Source organism: Carassius carassius, chromosome 14 (assembly GCF_963082965.1).
Source record: "Carassius carassius chromosome 14, fCarCar2.1, whole genome shotgun sequence".
Lineage (NCBI taxonomy): Eukaryota > Metazoa > Chordata > Actinopteri > Cypriniformes > Cyprinidae > Carassius > Carassius carassius.
In genome coordinates, this window is record NC_081768.1 from 20520081 (window position 1) to 20539520 (window position 19440).

General features: G+C 41.9%; 1 protein-coding gene across 3 annotated transcripts in view; it reads left to right on the forward strand.

The window, feature by feature from the left end:
- Positions 1 to 19440, forward strand: part of LOC132157293 (leucine zipper putative tumor suppressor 2 homolog) — a 77046-nt gene that overhangs the window by 16479 nt on the left and 41127 nt on the right. The window contains exon 1 of one of the 3 annotated variants that reach the window (XM_059566577.1): positions 14974 to 15052. The exons of the other annotated variants lie outside the window; for them this stretch is intronic. The gene's annotated coding sequence lies outside the window, so the exon portion shown is untranslated. Of the gene's footprint in view, positions 1 to 14973; positions 15053 to 19440 lie in introns of those variants that run through there. 3 annotated transcript variants of the gene reach the window in all.

The following is a 19440-nucleotide window of genomic DNA, read 5'->3' on the forward strand; positions in this document are numbered from 1 at the left end:
AATAAATAAAATTATAACAATATTTATATTTATAACAAGTATCAAGTATAGATGTATTGAAAAAAAAAAGACAATGTAAAAAAATATTTTCGATTGTGATGAATATATATATCAATTAGTGACAGAATAAAATTTATTGTTTTTGGTCAATTTTGACAGCTGTTTTGGGGATTATTTTATGAGGCCGAACTCTTTCTACTTTGCTGTAGGCCTATACTGAGAGGCTGAATACGTTAAAGCCTACCTAATCACTGTAGCCTGACGGATGAACAAATAAAATTAAAACCTTATGAATAAGTAGGATATCTTGTAAGATACTGCATGATCCAAATATAGTATTATTTGATACATTTTTAAAGTTTTCATTACATTTTGGCCATGAATGTGACACTCGAGTATGGAAGACAGGAGACAAAAGCAAGTAAACAGAGTTTATTAGAATTGATGGGATGATGGAAGGTCAGAGAATGACGCAGGAACCACGATGGCAGCACAGACTGGTGAGTAGGAGAGTTGAGTGCGCTGATATTCCAAGTAATTCCAATTGCGGGTAATTCCAAGTGCGGTGACGATAATCCGTGTGTGAAGGTAAAGATCCAACAGTAACCAGACAGGAGACAAAGCAAGGCAGGAACACAAGAACGAGACATCAGACACGAACCTACAAACAACGATCTGACAAACAGGAGACGAAAGACAGGGCGTTAAATAGGAAGTTGAAATGAGTTGCACCTGCTGCTGATCAGACGATCAGCGGCAACACCCACATGAAACAATCAACATGACGTAACATGAATACAGCTGGAGAAGGTGCATTCACGAACCGTGACCGTATCCCTCCTCCTAAGGACGCCTCCTGGCGTCCCCAGAATCTCTTACCTGTCGATTGTAATCATCGATAAGGGAGTGATCCAGGATGTCCCTAGCAGGTACCCAACTTCTCTCCTCCGGACCGTAACCCTCCCAGTCCTACTGAAATCCGCGTCCCCTCCTTCTAGAGTCCAGAATGCGATTAACCAAATAGGTGGTCTCCCCATCTACGAGACGCGGCGGGGGAGGAAACGGGGTAGGCGGATTAATGGGAGAATGAAATACGGGCTTAATTTTGGATACATGGCGGGATGAATTCTCCTGTACGTAGGAGGGAGTTTAAGTCGAACTGCTACCGGGCTAATGATCTTGGTGACAGTAAACGGGCCAATAAATTTGGGAGCCAATTTATTAGATACGGAACGGAGAGGAATATTCTTGGTAGAAAGCCACACTTTTTGACCCACAACGTATACGGGAGGCCTAGACCGGTGGCGATCGGCCTTGGCCTTGGTGCGCGCCCCCACTTGGAGTAGAGTCTCACGGGCTCTGGTCCAAGTGTGGTGACACCTCTGGATGAAGGCGTGAACGGAGGGGACCGCAACTTCGGATTCCATACTGGGAAAAATAGGTGGCTGGTAACCTACACTACACTCAAAAGGAGATAGGCCCCTTAGCAGATACTGGTAAGGTATTGTGGGCGTACTCCACCATAGACAATTGTTGGCTCCAGGAGGAAGGATTCTTGGAGACCAAACATCGCAACACCCTTTCCAAATCTTGGTTGGCTCTCTCGGTTTGACCATTGCTCTGGGGGTGAAACCCTGAGGACAGACTTACAGTAGCTCCCAGTAAATTACAGAATTCTCGCCAAAATTTAGACACAAATTGGGGTCCCCTGTCAGAAACCACGTCTATTGGGAGGCCATGTAAACGAAAGACGTGGTCTATGACGGTCAATGCTGTCTCCTTGGCTGAGGGCAACTTGGGCAAGGGAATAAAGTGGGCTGCCTTCGAGAACTGGTCCACCACGGTTAAAACAACCGTGTTGCCCTGAGAGGGCGGGAGGGTGGTAATAAAATCTAGTGCGATGTGGGACCAGGGTCTCGAAGGGACCGGCAGCGGTTGGAGTAACCCATCAGGGGGCCGATTGGAAGTCTTACCAGTGGCACAAACCGAGCAAGCCAAAACAAAATTGTGAATGTCCCAAGCCATAAGTGGCCACCAGAATCGTTGCTTGACTAAAAATCTAGTCCGGTTAACTCCTGGATGGCAAGCTACATTAGAGCAATGTCCCCACTGGATAACGTTAGACCTTAATCCCTCCGGCACAAACAAACGTTTCGGAGGGCACCCGGGCGGAGGCGTTACCCCTTCTAAGGCCGTTCTGACCTTCGATTCGATCTCCCATGTGAGAGTGGAGACCACTAATGTCTCAGGAAAAATACACTCGGGAGTAGACGGGTGTTCGATTGATATTTTTGGAACCCGGGCGGTACGAGATAGTAAAGTCAAAACGTCCAAAAAAAGTGCCCATCGAGCCTGCCTGGAGTTCAACCTTTTGGCGGTGCTAATGTACTCTAAATTCTTGTGGTCAGTCCATACTATAAAAGGAACCCCCGATTCTTCTAACCAGTGTCGCCATTCCTCCAATGCCATCTTAACTGCCAACAATTCTCGGTTACCAATATCGTAATTTTGTTCTGCCGGAGATAAACGATATGAAAAATATGCGCAAGGGTGGACCTTGTCGTCTAAGGGAGAACGTTGAGATAACACCGCTCCTACCCCCACCTCTGACGCATCGACCTCCACCACGAACTGACGTGTAGGGTCAGGGGTAATCAGAATAGGGGCTGAAATGAAACGGCTCTTCAGTTTGGCAAACACAGCCTCAGCTGTGTCTGACCACCTGAACGCAGTCTTGGCTGAAGGCAAAGCGGTCAGAGGTGCGGCTAGTTGGCTGAAGTTGCGAATGAAACGCCAGTAGAAGTTAGCGAACCCCAGAAACCTCTGTAGGGCCTTACGGGAATCTCGGCTTGGCCATTCTACCACAGCCTTAACTTTCTCGGGATCCATGCATATTCCCTCAGTCGACACGATATACCCCAAAAATGGAATTGACTGTGCATGAAACTCGCATTTCTCCGCCTTGACAAAAAGCCCATTCTCTAGCAACCTCTGAAGCACTCGTCGGACGTGCTGCACATGTTCCTGGAGAGAGGAAGAAAAAATCAATATGTCGTCCTGGTAGACATAAATGAACTGATCGATCATATCTCGCAGCACGTCGTTGACGAGTGCCTGGAAGACCGCTGGGGAGTTGGAGAGCCCGAAGGGCATCACCAAATATTCAAAGTGCCCTCTGGGGGTGTTAAAAGCGGTTTTCCATTCATCCCCCTCCCTAATCCGAACCAAATGATACGCATTGCGTAAGTCCAGTTTTGTGAAAATTGATGCTCCCTGCAACCTCTCGAAGGCCGAAGACAGCAACGGCTAAGGATAAGTATTCTTTACCGTGATGTTGTTCAGTCCTCGGTAATCAATGCAAGGTCGCAGTGATCCGTCCTTCTTTCCCACAACAAAGAACCCCGCCCCCGCAGGAGAAGAGGAAGGGCGGATGAATTTAGAAGCTAGAGAATTAGAAATATATTTCTCCATAGCCTCCCTCTCTGGAACAGAAAGTGAATAAAGTTTGCCCTTAGGCGGAGACTTACCTGATAGTAAATCTATGGCATAGTCGTAAGGACGATGCGGAGGAAGAGAAGCAGCACGAGACTTACTGAACACTTCCTTCAGATGGAGGTACTCAGCGGGCACGTTAGACAAATCCACCGCCTCCTCCTGTAACACAGACACAGACACAGACGGACAGGCAGACACTAAGGGAGGGGAATGTGGAGTTTGTGAGCTAATGTGCTATCCATGAAGTTCCCTTCTGCCCCAGAGTCCAGTAGTGCTTGACAGTGGTGTGTCTGTGCTGACCACCGCACCCTTACCGGAAGGAGCGTAGATGATGATGATGATGTTGATGAGGTCTTCTCGGCAGAGATCCCACCCGATAGTAGCCTCATACGTACTACCGGGCCTGGCCTTTTACCGGACAGGCATGGGCTTGATGTCCGGCCCCCTGCAGTAAAGGCATAGGCCCAGGGACAATAAGTCCATTGAGGGACGGGGGAAGATCCAGGGCATAGATCTCCCTCTGGACGCGGTCAGCCAGCCCATGCAGGAACATGTCCCACTGCGCCTCCTCGTTCCAATGGCACTCCACCGCCAGGGTCCGGAACTCGATGAAATATTCTGAGACGGATCTCTCGCGCTGGCGTAATTTCGCCAGCCTCCTGGCCGCCTCCCGTCCTGCGGCGGCCCGATCAAAGACCCGCCTCATCTCGGCGGAGAGTGCCTGAAACGAGGCACAGCATGGGTCCTGGCTCTCCCACACCGCTGTCCCCCATAGTGCCGCCCTCCCAGAGAGCAGCTTCAATACGAAGGCCACCTTGGCTCTTTCGTTAGAAAAGGTTCTAGGCTGAAGGGAAAAGTGCATGTCACAGCGGGTTAGAAATGCTCTACAGAAGTTAGGCTCACCCGAGTATGTCTCCGGGATAGGGAGGCGTGGTTCTGGCTGGGAGGCGGTCACTGGTGGTATAGGGAGAACAGGCGGTGTGGGTGGCGCAGTGGGAGCTCAAAGAAGATGGAATTGTTGGGTGAGCTCGGACACCTGCGTCACCAGGGCTTGAACTGTGCGACCAGCGTCGTTAAGACTCCTCTCCTGGGAGTCCATCCTCCGAACACTGGCGCTGAGAAATTCCTCCAGAACAGATGGTTGAGTACTCGCTGCCTCCATGTTGGTCAGATCGTTCTGTGAGACTCGAGTATGGAAGACAGTAGACAAAAGCAAGTAAACAGAGTTTATTAGAATTGATGGGATGATGGAAGGTCGGAGAATGACGCAGGAACCACGATGGCAGCACAGACTGGTGAGTAGGAGAGTTGAGTGCGCTGATGCTGATGACGGTGGTGGTAATTCCAAGTGCGGTGATGATAATCCGTGCGTGAAGGTAAAGATCCAACAGTAACCAGACAGGAGACAAAGCAAGGCAGGAACACATGAACGAGACATCAGACACGAACCTGCAAACAACGATCTGACAAACAGGAGACGAAAGACAGGGCGTTAAATAGGCAGTTGGAATGAGTTGCACCTGCCGCTGATCAGACGTTCTAAAAAAAAGTTCTAAAAAACCCAAACTAAAGGTTTGATCTGGATCAAAACCAAGATTGGATTACGTGATCTAATCCGATTATGTAATCCGTTTTTTCTTTTGAAAAACAAATTTTCAAGATTTGATCCAATCCGTTATCCAAAATCCTACTGGATTACTTTTGAAAAACCGGGCCCAGGAGACTTTCTGAATCACAGCATTCACGTCATTTTTAAAATGTCTATTCTTACCAGGGCTGCTTTTATATAAAAAATACAGTATAACAGTAATATTGTGAAATATTATTACAATTAAAAAAAGTATATATATATTTTGAAATGTAATTTATTCCTGTAATTTATTCCTGAATCTTCAGCATCATACTCCAGTCTTCAGCGTCTCATGAACCTTCAGAGATCATTTTAATATGCTGATTTGCTGATAGCTTATTATTACTAATATTAAAAAAACAGCTGTGCTGTTCAGTATATTTTGTAAAAACTGTGATATATTTTTCAAAATTAATTGATGAATAGAAAGTTCAGTAGAACATAATTTAATTGAAATTGATTTTTTTTTGTCACATTATAAATGTCTTTACTGTCACTTTTGGTTAAATTACACCATCCTTGCTGAATAATAGTAATAATGTATCTATTATTTTAAAACAACACCTTTAAGCTATTATCTGAATAAGACAAAACAGCCTTATTTCAAATTCAGCAGTATTTAATTTATCCTAAGAGAGCAGTAATGGATTTCCTGTGGCCCGCATAGAAAGAAATAGGATTCTATCTTAATAAAAAGGCACAGATGGATAACATACATACATTTTTTTTGTGACACTTAATTTTCTCAACGCTCAGCTAAAACTTTAGTATTGCACTGCAACTGTTTATCAATGTCATGATTACATTGAGTAGATAAAAGCAAGGCTTTTTCTTTCTCACTTTGGTAGTGACACCTAATAAACAAAAGGCCACAAAAGTTGAGATAATACCTGTTCATTATATAAATCTATAACGTTTTTAGAAGACTTGAGAAAAGGATTAAACCATTATACTGAACTTTTCAAAGTGGCAAATTTTTAAGTGAAAGTGAAGTGACGTGTGACCAAGTATGGTGACCCATACTCAGAATTTGTGCTCTGCGTTTAACCCACACACACAGCAGTGAACACACACACAGAAGTGGGCACCCAATGCTGCGGCGCCCGGGGAGCAGTTGGGGGTTCAGTGCCTTGCTCAAGGGTCTCACCTCAGTCATGGTATTGAAGGTGGAGAGAGCACTAGTTTTTTTCAGACAGTTCCTGCTGGACCTTTCAAGTCGGACAAATAGAGTGGACTATCCTAAATGGTCTACCCTAGTGACTACTTTAGTGTAATAGACTAAAACCTGGACAGAAATCTCTCAGATTTCAATACAAATATCTTTGGGTTTGAGTTTTGAATATGAATGAAAGTCTTTTGGGATTTGAACAACATTAGGGTGAGTAAATGATTTGAACATATGTCCACTGAAAGCGAGTTGAAGTGAGAAACCAAGTGCAGTTTATTTGCAACAAAGACAAAACATAATCCAAAAAGACGACTTGACTTGACTGAACTCGACTCGACTCGACTCGACATGGCATAAACAGACTCACCAACACCAGGGTTACAACATCAATACTCGACAAAGATCAAAGGCAACGTGAGAGCTTTTTATATCAAATAATACAGGTCAAATGACAAGACCAACCAATAAGAGACAAGACACATGACTAAGACAACCAATGAGAAGATGACACATGAACCATGGAACAAATCAAAACATAACATACAGACAAGGGAATCACATGACAGAGAGCATGACTGTGGCCAAGCTACAAAATAAAAGACAAAAACAATGAGTAAGAGACAAAACCAAAACCCCCAATGAGGGTTACAATGACGAAATAACCCAAACCTGCTGTTGATGACCTTATCAGCATTTATTGCAAAATTGGTTTTTAAAACCTAATCATAATCAGAGGGATAATTTGTTTGACCTTTTTGTCATGTAGTATGACCTCCTCTTGATGCAAGTCAGATGCCTAAAGCAGGAGTCTGTCCTGCATGTGAGAACTTTAACTTTAAACTTTAACTCTAACCTCGGAGGAGAATATGAAAAAATGAGTCGGGTTTAATTGGGCCTCACATTGCTTGTCTTTGAGGCAGCAGCACGGAGAGGTGAACAAAAGCAGGACGGCACATTTGGGAGACCAGCCAGCAGGAGTTTTGTTGGTGTTCACCGGCCACTAAAGGCCACTATGTGTACTGCTGCCAAGTTAGTGCAGAATACTAAAGTTGTGTGTCAGTATTAATCTGAAAAGACTTCGGATTATTTGGTGACTCAGCGTTTCCCTACAGAACCAAAGTACATACAGGATTTCAATATCTCAGTACTGAGATCAGCTCATTTGCTTGGCATTTTAATCTCATGTCAGGTATGTTCCTGATTCTTCATGATTTATGTGGAAAATAAGACTCATATTGTCACAAATTTGATGGAAAATATTGAAGCAGTTGTGTTTGTCTATTAGTACAGTATTAGTATTAAGCTACCAGTAGGGATGGGTATCATTAAGGTTTTAACGGTATTACCTACTCTTACCGATAATGCTTAAAGGAGCATTGCGTAGGTTCTGAAATTTCTAACTGTTACTGACACCAGTGGCCGTTAGAGGAACTGCAGCCAGACTGACAGACAGCCTCTGCGGCGCGCATGAGAGATCTCGCAGATCTCACAGACAAACGTCTTAATATGATCGCACATTAGAAATTTTTGGTGAGATAAAATGTGCATGATAACATTATTAAGCAAAAATACATAGTACATAAATTTTTTTCCCTCCAGTACCGAAAGCAGAACCGATAGCGTCAGATCTTACTGATACTACGGTCTTTCATAATTTAGCCCCGGGGTCATTTTAATACCGGCTTTAGTACCCATCCCTAGCTACCAGTCATTAACATTTTATCTGTATTAATCACACTGTTATAAATGCAATTTCCGAGAAGCAGTAATTTGAGATGGATAGAATCTGTACTGACTTTTTTAATAGTGAAGCCATTTCTCCTGTTTTTGTGCTGCATAGAAAAAAACGATTAGAGTCGGTTACGTAACTCCCCCCAGAGCCTCTCCACACGCATGGCCGTCTGGATATATCTAAATAATGATTTTGGGGTTTATTTATGCTTAATTTGAACAGTCCCTTTTGGTTTAATTAATGCATCTGCCTTCTTTTCGTGTTTGATGAGCTAAAATGAGAGAGGGGAGAAGAGAAAGAGGTAGTGATGGGGTATTTATAGAGTATCCTGCTGTGGGGCTGGCCGGTCTGTTTCAGTGAAGCATTGTGTTCTGTCAGACCCCATCAGATCTCCATATGGACTCTAGCTCTCTCAGATACACACAGAGCACTACATCATTCCTATTAAGACAATCAACATTTTTAGTTAAAAACATGCTTTGAGTGTTATTTTATTTTTAAGAAGATAAAACTGTATACAACTGTAAGATATAACCGTAAACTGCATTAAAAAAAAACGGTAAATGGACATAAAGCATTCAGCATGTAATAATGAATAATATAATTTACAAACTTTTAAAATTATTTATTGGTAACACTTTAGATTAGGGAACAGATATTCACTATAAACTAATAGTTTACCCTAAATAAACTCCTAATTTGCTACTTATTAATAATAAGTAAGTTAGTTGTTAAGTTCAGGTATTGGGTGGGATTAGTGATGTATAATATGGTCATGCAGAATATGTGCTTTATAAGTACTAATAAACAGCCAATATGTTTATAATAGGCATGCTAATATGCAGCTAGTTAATCATGAGAATTGGTCCTTATAATAAAGTGTTACCGATTTATTCATTTATTGTATATTATGTATTTACTTCATTTGATTAATTCATGAACCTAATATGTATTTTATATCTCTTTAATTAATATTTATATATTATTTTAGTGTTGTTTTGATTATATATTTTACATTAACTTTTATCTAAAAAATAGCTTTCATTCTCTTTTTTATAGTTTAAGTTTTTAGTTATTTTGCTGTGTGATTTTGCCATTTTTGTTAGTTTTAATTTTGTAAATTTCATTTTTAATTTTTTTTACATTTATAATTTATTTTTATTTCAGTTTAAGTAATTTTTGTACTTTTTAATTATAAGTTTTATTTTATTTTATTTTTCAATTTTATAAAAAAAAATTGTTTTATTCAACAATACCAATAGCAATATTTTTCTCAAGTTGGATTTTTACTGGAAAACAAGGCATTTTGCTTGGTCATGTACATTATACACTGAATATTTTAGGGTAATTTTTAAAGAAAAATCCTTATACGAAAAAAAACATAAATCTAAATTTAATAATCATAATTGAGTTATAAATAGTGTTGATATCTGCATGAAAATATTAATTGAATATAAATATTGTTTTCTGTATACTATGTCTTAAATACAGTAGTTTGAATCATTTCAAATGATTTGATATTTAATGTGAAATGACATGCAAAACACTCGCTTTCAGACTTAGCACTGATAATAATGTGACTTTAAACAGCATTAGAAAACAAATCTACAGAAATGTAAATGCCAAAAATTTTTGTTGCCTTGTATTCATACACATATGCACAGGCTTCCTTATTTAATACATTAAGCTCCCTTATTTTATTAATGTGGATAAAAACACAAAACAAATGCTCCTTATCACTAACTCATTATTCAATAAAAGCACTAAACATGCAGCCTTGTATAGCCTGAGGGAATCCATGATACCAGAGGGAAAAGATAGCAATATATGCTCCTTGGTCCATCTATTTCTCATTGTCTTCCTCTTTCTCACCATTATTTTAAGCTTTCTGTTGAGTTCAACTAAGTGCTCCAAAGAGTCCTTTTTTGCTGCTTCACCTGTGCATTCACTTTATTTCTGTTGTACCATGCTGTTTTTTCTTAAGATCACCTCATATGCAAGTCATGAAGTCATTAGTCTTGATTATGTGACTATTTCGGATAGCTGCACATCGTTGCATGTTTATGCATATGTCAGATCCTGTGCTTGACAGCAGTAACGCAGCAATGTCATCATAGCTTTGATCTCGCAGAGCTCCCCATCTGTTACTGAGATTATGTACTGAGAGAGACAAAGCTGACATCAATGTTTCATGCATTCACCCGAGCTGCACAATGCATCCTGTATCTCTCTGAGGTTTAATCAGCATTGCTTCTACATGCATCTAGTTGAGACACACGGAATTCTGTCCTTTAATGCTTACTAGAGCAGTCTGTTTTAACCTTTAGCCTTTGAGTGGCTCACTCTCAAACACACATACAGAAAGATGCACGTTTTCCTCTCGCCTTGCTCTGTCAGGGAAACTGAAGGCCTCCCTTAGGGTGCTCAGGCAGATGACTTCATTGGCCTTGTTTGTTTTCTGCCCTTGGGGCTGGAGGAGAGGAGAGAGAGAAGGCCACCTCATCCTGACACTCCAGCACAGGAAACAGTCTAGTCCGGGCTGGAAACAGACGCTGAAAGCGACATTCCTCTGCTGTGTGCCTTTACAAACATCTGGTTTCATGTGTGTAAACTACAATCATCCTCTGTGCCACTATAACACTGGTAGTGTAGATGCCTCCTTTATGTGACAGTTTTAGCATAACCAAAAAAATTTTGACAAATAAATGAAAAGTCATTTGCATGCTTTAATTCAAGCATTTATCTGAATGTCAAGTCAGTTTTATGTAGCAAATTTCACAAGCAGCTTTACAGAAAAATCATGATGTCACATTTATTAGATTAGAGCTAAGCGACAATGTACCATAGTACATTTTCGACAAAATAAGCTATCGTTCATGTTAAGCTGCCTGGAAGGAGCACGGAGCTGTGGATAAGCGAAATAAGATTTTAATAATCCAACACAGGGTATATCCAACATGGAACATGGAGGAAGACACACATATGTGGTTTGTAGACCCGACAAAACAGAACTAAAAAGGACAAGGCTTATAAAGACATGATAAATGCGGAAACACAGGTGCATTGAATAACTAAATTAACAGGGACACGGAGCACATGGGAAAGAAACTAGACAAACCTGGGAACTAATCAAATCAAACACGGGAGACAGAAACTGGGTCACAGGTGCAAAAACACACATAAAGAGTCCAGGGGTGTGACATTACTCCCCCCTCCCAGTAGGTGCGTCCTCGCACCGTCGAAACAACATAGTGGAGGGAGAATGGGTGGGAACTTAGGAGGAGGTTCTGATGGAGGACGGACTTCTGGGAGGGATCCAGCAGACAAGGACCATGGAGGAAGGAGCCAGGGAGGAGACGACGGAGGAAGGAGCCAGGGAGGAGACAGGAGGGATATGGAGCAGGCGGATTCCAGCAAGACCCAGGCTACAGCCATAAAGGCCCAAGGTGGAGCCGACAGTGGGAGGAGCCATGGAGGAAGAATGGCTGCCAATTCCAGGGGGGCCGAACCACGGCAACGGAGCAGGTGGAGGAGGAGCCCAAGGCGGAGAGGGAGAGCCGAGGAGCCAGGGTGACGGGGACTATCCATAGGTCCTAGGCGGAACAGATGGCTCTGGTGACCGATGCAGAGATGTGGATCCAGAAGGCCGCAGTGAAGCCAGAGAGACAGAGGACTGAGGTGGAGCCGAGGGGATGAAGGAGACTGACGGAGCTGGAGAGATGGATGGATGAGGCAAAGCCAGAGGAGTGGAGTCCCGAGGCGTAGGATGGATGACGCCAGACCAAGGCGGAGCCGGAGGGATGAGGGAGCCAGGTGGAGCTAGGAGCCATGGTGGAGCCGACATGTCAATGGGCAAGGCAGAGTCCAGGCCTCTTTGGTTGAAGGCGGAGGTGAGGGAGATTCCAACAATGGCGGCTCTGAACGATGGCAGTCCTGCGAAGCTTGCATCGTAATGTTGGTGGGCTGAGGGTGAGCGGAGGGGCTGCCAGACGACAGCGGTGGAGGAGGCAGGAGCTGATGGGAGGATGGGCATTTCAGAAGAGCGGCCACAGGAGGGTACCATCTAGGAGCAGGCACTGGAGTGAGCTCTGGGGCTGGAGCCGACACTGGAGCGAGCTCTGGGGCTGGAGCCTTTCATGGGCTTAACTGGGGATCAGGAGCTCTTCCTGGGTTTAACTCTGGAACAGGAGCCCGTCCTGGGCGTAACTTCTGTAACACAAGCCCGTCCTGGGCTTTACTTCTGGAACACGAGCTGTCCTGAGCTTAACTTCTGGAACACGAGCCCGTCCTGGGCTTAACTGGGGAACTGGCACTGGTAAATTGAAAGCCCCCCCAGCGGAGAAGTCGGAGAGAGGAGAGGGGGCAGTACATCCTCCAGTCCAGATTGCCCGTCTATAGAAACCACCTCTTCATATTGACCCTTTTGGCATTCCATATTTTGCTCACCCTCAGCCGTGATGCATGGGGCGGAGCTCCACTCTACACTCACACCATCCACGGCTTGCTCCCTCGTGGTGGGCACTGTCACCGGCTCTCGCACCTGGTCTGACGGGTTGCACTCTGGCTCTCTGACGGAGCTGGAGAGATGGATGGATGAGGCAAAGCCAGAGGAGTGGAGTCCCGAGGCGTAGGATGGACGACGCCAGACCAAGGCGGAGCCGGAGGGATGAGGGAGCCAGGTGGAGCTTGTGGACTGCCCGTCCACAGCGCAGAGGAGTGAGCTAGGAGCCATGGTGGAGCCGACGTGTCAATGGGCAAGGCAGAGTCCAGGCCTCTTTGGTTGAAGGCGGAGGTGACGGAGATTCCGACAATGGCGGCTCTGAACGATGGCAGCCCTGCGAAGCTTGCACCGTAATGTTGGTGGGCTGAGGGTGAGCGGAGGGGCTGCCAGACGACAGCGGTGGAGGAGGCAGGAGCTGATGGGAGGATGGGCATTTCAGAAGAGCGGCCACAGGAGGGTACCTTCTAGGAGCAGGCACTGGAGTGAGCTCTGGGGCTGGAGCCGACACTGGAGCGAGCTCTGGGGCTGGAGCCTTTCATGGGCTTAACTGGGGATCAGGAGCTCTTCCTGGGTTTAACTCTGGAACAGGAGCCCGTCCTGGGCGTAACTTCTGTAACACAAGCCCGTCCTGGGCTTTACTTCTGGAACACGAGCCGGTCCTGGGCTTAACTGGGGAACTGGCACTGGTAAATTGAAAGCCCCCCCAGCGGAGAAGTCGGAGAGAGGAGAGGGGGCAGTACATCCTCCAGTCCAGATTGCCCGTCTATAGAAACCACCTCTTCATATTGACCCTTTTGGCATTCCATATTTTGCTCAACCTCAGCCGTGATGTATGGGGCGGAGCTCCACTCTGCACTCACACCATCCACGGCTTGCTCCCTCATGGTGGGCACTGTCACCGGCTCTCGCACCTGGTCTGACGGGTTGCACTCTGGCTCTCTGTCATCGATGGGCTCGGGCTTATGCTCCGTACCATGGGGAGATGGTGGGCTGGGCTCTGGGTCGGGAGTGGCACTGGCGATCAATCCCTGGGAACAGGTGGGGAACGGAGATCCATTTCTCGCCAGTGTCCACTCCACAAATCCAATGAAATTCGCTCGGGGATCATCCTCGGACGACAGCGCTCTGTGCACGATGTTCAAACTGGCATTGTAGAACGCACAGAGCACGTCATCTGGGTAGTTGCTGAGGCTTGCCATGATCCTGAACAGGCGTGGTGGTGTGTCCCCCGAGCGAATTCTTCCCCCTGCTCCAGCAGGAGGAGGAGGTATTTGGGGTGAAGGAGGGGATCCATGGACAACACTACGGAAACAAAAGGACTGAGGAAAACCGGAAAATAAACGGAGGGGAGACACGCAATTTAAACTTTTGTTTGTCGGGTCTTCTGTCACGTTACGCTGCCTGGAAGGAGCACAGAGCCGTGGATAAGCGAAATAAGACTTTAATAATCCAACACAGAGTATATCCAACATGCAACATGGAGGAAGACACACGTATGTGGTTTGTAGACCCGAAAAAAACAGAACTAAAATGGACAAGGCCTATGATAATTGGGGAAACACAAGTGCATTGAATAACTAAATTACCAGGGACACGGAGCATGTGGGAAAGAAACTAGACAAACCTGGTAACTAATCAAATCAAACACGGGAGACAGAAACTGGGTCACAGGGGCAAAAACACATATAAAGAGTCTAGGGGTGTGACACTATCAAGTAGTAGAGATTTTCTAAATAGTGTTCTAAGGTATATGGCAGATATAGTTGGACATTCGTAAGGTATTAACCTTTATGTAAAGAGCTGAGTGACCAGTATAGTTTGCAATTAAATAAAAATCAGGCTGCTAAGATTTGTGATTAAGTGTAATTTAAGTGAGTATACTGTATGTGTGCGAACAAAGTTGGTTATAATACTGTGCTGTATTTCCAACATTACATATATATGTTTTGTGACAATAAACAATCAGCTGAGATTTGCTATTTAATATATATTGATTTATATGTATGTACTGTATATATGCAGGTCAAGTAGGATGCACTGTATATCCAGCTTTTAATTTGTTGCTGAATAGTTTAAATTTTTCGACAAATGGATGTGCTTATAGTAGTTGTTTCATTTGTTATTATTGTCAGTTAGTTAATTCAAGTTGTAATCTGATGATATTGAGAATGATGAAAACTGAGGTTCTGTAAGATATCTTATTGGACAGAGTTTTGCTCACTAGAAGAAAATAGTTTAATTTGCAGTGTTTAATTTCCAGAATAGCTTTGAATGCATGAATGCATTGTTTTGAATATTCACAGCATGCTTCCGGTTAAAAATATTATATGTTTTGATGAAAACATCTAATGTTAATGTTTACCGCAAACATTTTTGAAAAATGATTGTTAATAACACGCACTCATGCAATGTTTTGTTTGTGTTTGTGTTGACTGAATGTTAGGATTCCACTGTGTTTCATCATGGTCCAATGGCAGTCATTTTTCAGGAGTACACTCACTGGGACAAAGTCAAGGATTTACTGAGGTTACGCATTATATATTGGTTTTACAGTTATTTAAAAAAAGCTCATCTCTTGCCTCCCCATTGAATTTGTGGGATAAAGTCTGTGTAATGTACTGTAATCTTGTTTCAGTCTTGGCTGATGTACAGTTCCACTTTCTGATAGGAGGATGTGATGCTTATTTGGCTTTTGGAGGCACTTAGATCTTGACTGTGCTATTTAAACGAAGACTAAGGTCATTAAGTGAGAGGTCTGACAGACTGCTTTTAAAATAAAATGTCTAATTATAACATACTTGGCTGCCAAATTGTGGCTATTCCAATCAAATGGCCATTAATATTGTAAATTGAGTCATCTGGGAGGTTATGAAGTCTTGGAAGACTCAGTACAGTGAAAGTGGATTATACAAGGCTCTGATTGTTCAGTTTGGAAGGCAAAGTTAAAATAAAAGCCCAAACAACTCAAGAGCCCAGTTCAGCAGTGCTGTCCTGTCTGTTCTTTTTACTTTGTGCCTAGACAAATACTGCTCATTTTCTGCTCCAGATGAGAAATCAAAACAGATGTATGGGCTGAGTCAGTGGCCAATACCTGCATTCAGTGTCCTCTCTGATGTGATCTCAAAGCAAACAGGGGTGATTAAGAATGAGAAAATGAATAAACGTATTTTATCATTCCATACTGAAATACTGTACTGCAAAGACTGCTCTCATCTTCATCAACAAATTCTTAATTTCCAACAAACTATTGAATGGCTGAATGAATATCAAATCTGAGATCTGTGTAACTGGTCCTTGGCCCTGTTTTTTCTCACTCCCTCTCACAAATTTGTGAGAAAATAATCTTAGGGTTATTTGACAGACAGAGATGTTAAGAGAAGCTGCTCTTTTTTTTTACATTTTGAGTTCCATTCCCTAATTAAGAATGATGTTTTTGGAATATCATAATCTGGAGCTGCTTAGAGGAAAAATCCTCCTAAATTGTGCAGTCTTTTTCCACAGAATTATTATAACATTTGATATGCCCTCATAATCCATCCTTTAGAGCAGTCAATATTTTTTACAATGGAATTGTCTGGTCTTTATTTATCAATTTTACCACTAATAATAACTTTACCACTGAACTTTACCTCTGAAGTTCTAGTCTCTCATTCTCAGTTATCTTCCCTCTTGTGGTCTGAGACTGAACTGCTATTTTTGCTAGTATTTAAGAACCTGAATCCCTTTATAGCGCTAATGAATGGAGAGAGGTGCTGAGTTAATCTAAAAGTACTATTTATGGGAATTTCTACCGAATATTTATATTCCTAAGCTATTAAATTTCAAAGGAAAAATAGTGTCTGTGATTCTAGATCCTTAGATTATTAAGAAACTTCTGGGGATTAAATAAATTCTTTGCAGGGTTTGTGCAGCAAAGATACTTTAAATGAGAAAAAGTCTCTTTTCTTGATTTCTTTATGCTCTCAAGCTACATTTTATTCCTTGAGTACAATTAAATGTGAAAATGTTGTTTCAGGCCAAGGTATTATTAACTAAAACCGAGGCCATACACATTTTTTTTTACTTAAAATAAAATAAACTTCACCTGAAATAAAATAAAATAAAAAAACTTATATATAGACATACTTTAATAAACAAATAAGCAAACAGACAAAAAAAAAAAAGAAACTAGAAGTAAAACAATCAAAACACACAACAAAATTACTAAAACAAACAAAATAAAAATGGAAATACAAAAACAAATTCGAAGTATTGAAATGTTGTAGTTTCTCAGTTATTCTAAAATACCTGATTTCAGGACAAATTTATTTGTAATTAAGTCAAATTTCTGATAATGTACTAATAAAACACAAGTATATTTTATTTTATTTTATTTTATTTGTCATATTAATGTTTTCTTTTCTCTTGTGTCCTGTTAATCCAGTGTAAATATTTGTCTTCTGTGTATTTGCCATGTGAAAGTCAGTTTAAGCAAGATGCATAAAATATAATCACTTAATGTTTTTTCATATTTGAAAACATATTTACACAGTTACATATTTGATTCTTTCACAGTGTGTTTTAAAACACATTGTTCTCTCACAGGTAGAACGTGAGCTTTGTGGGCTCAAGTGTTGTCTGCCACTAAATCAAACTGAAAATTTCTGAAAATTGAAGCAGCAAATCATCTTTTATGTATGTGTGCTTGCACAATGAACACAGCTGAAACTAGGACAGACAGCAGAGCATTAGGACAACAAAGCTGCTTTTACTTTCCTGGAAAACAATATAGAAAAGCTGAGATTTACTGCTTTTACTTATCATGCAGGTTATAGGGTTACAATTGCATTATGAATTACTAAGATATTTTTATTCTTTCTTGTTTTGAGACTACAAATAGTCCTGAGTGAGCAGAACAGAGAAGAGATGAGAAATCTCTCAGTTGGTGTAATAAGACTGTTATGTAACACTTTCTCAGGCAGCTGTGTCCTTCATGCTTAAATCGTGGCTGTCTTGGGACTTAATGTGAGGTGTTTCTGCAGTGATCATGTTAAAAATGAAAAGACAGAGACAGAAGACAGAAAAGTGCTATCGTGGATGCCTCCATGGTCACATGCGGTCCCTTAGGAACTCAAGTATAACTGCAGATGTACAGCAGTGAGAAACAGCATTTGAAGTTGTCAGGACACTGACACTGAGAGTCATATTAGAGGTTTGTCGGCATTTTAAACAAAGAAATGGCAGATGTGTGCTTGAGCGCTGAGCATCATTCACATCAGAGTTGAGCTCTTGTGTGTCCTTGAGTCGTCTCTGAGATGATTGAAGACGCTGCATGACTTTGACACCACTGTGCTGCTGTTAGACCCATTACAGCCGCTTAATGAGACAGCAGTGGAGATTAACGGCATTAATCAACTGCTGTGGGCCGTTCGGTTTCTGACACTGACAATCTAAAGTACGTCTGTAGAAAAGAGTACAGCTTGCTGCTGTCATAATCCAGAGTTTCAGCTGAGAAATGTAAGCCTTTGAATGTGTTTCTGTTTAGTTTTTTTTGAGTAGAAAATACTCTTTACTGTATACATCAGTATATATCATTCCTGTGATATCAAAGCTGAATTTTTAGCATAATTACTGCCGTTTTCATTGGGTGGGGGATATGACCAAAATCTTATATCACAATATGAGTAATTTTATTTCAAGGAAATGATATATATCACGATATAGCTATTTTTGCTTTAAATAAAGGCCTTATGAAATCAGTTTTTTTGATACCATATAAATTTCATAATACTTTTTTTTCCCAGTGTCAGTATCACAAAAAACTACTACTAGTCTAAATAAAAAAAAAAAACTCAAGCTCAATGAAGACAAGTAAACAGTCAGTGAACTAAATACAAGCAATAGGACAAAAAAAAAGAAACTACTACAGTAGAACAAATAAATAAGATTTGCTACATTGTAAGTAATCAAATGTATAAAAACAGCTTATTCTTCACTGTGTAAATTAAATATATATATATAGATATATATATTTCTTCTTATTTTAGTTACTAAAATGATTTAGTCAAGAGCAGTGAGAGATTTTCTCTCTTTTGTTGTTTGTTTAACATGAATGATGGACAGCAGGGATATTAGGTTGCTGTCACTTTAAGAGCTGCCCGTCTGTAATATAGTGTTACACTTTTTCTTTCTCAGATATTTGCTTTCACTTAAAGGTACAGTTTGTAGGACTTGCCACTAGAGGGTGCACTATCAAAACAATAACAATCGCGTGGTTTGATGACGCTAAGAAGGAGTGTGGAATGATGGGATTTGTTGTCTTCTACCCAACCGCTGACGGTCATCAAATCAAACGGAAACATAAATTATGGATTTAACACGAGTTCAACGATTTGCACGAGTAGATTACATACAAAGTCAATGCAAAGACGCAATCAGACTATGGATCAGACAGTGTGTGTATTTGACCATTCAAGGCCTATAAAGTGGAAAAATAACTCCATATTCCTACGCTCTGTGAGCACCATCTTCCGGTGCACACGCCCCTCTGAAGCTTTCAGAAACTTGCATAGGTGCATAGGAACCTATTGTATCCGTTGGTGTTCTTGTCATTCTTCTTCTTCCAGTCTATGGCAGCCCATTGAACCACTTGCGGGAAAGTTGTGAAATTTGGTACTCTGATAGAGGACAGTCCCAACATTAAGAATAGCAAATTTGGAGTCTCTATATCAAACTCTCTAGTGCCACCACTTGTAACCCCAACCTCACACTCGCTCCGAGTGGGTCTTCAGCATGGGAGGTGGACGCACTAACAAGGAGGCTAAATGACTGCAGCCCCTAGAGTCAGTCACCAGTGTGTCTCTTGAGATCGGGGAGTGAATATATATATATATATATATATATATATATATATATATATATATATATATATATAT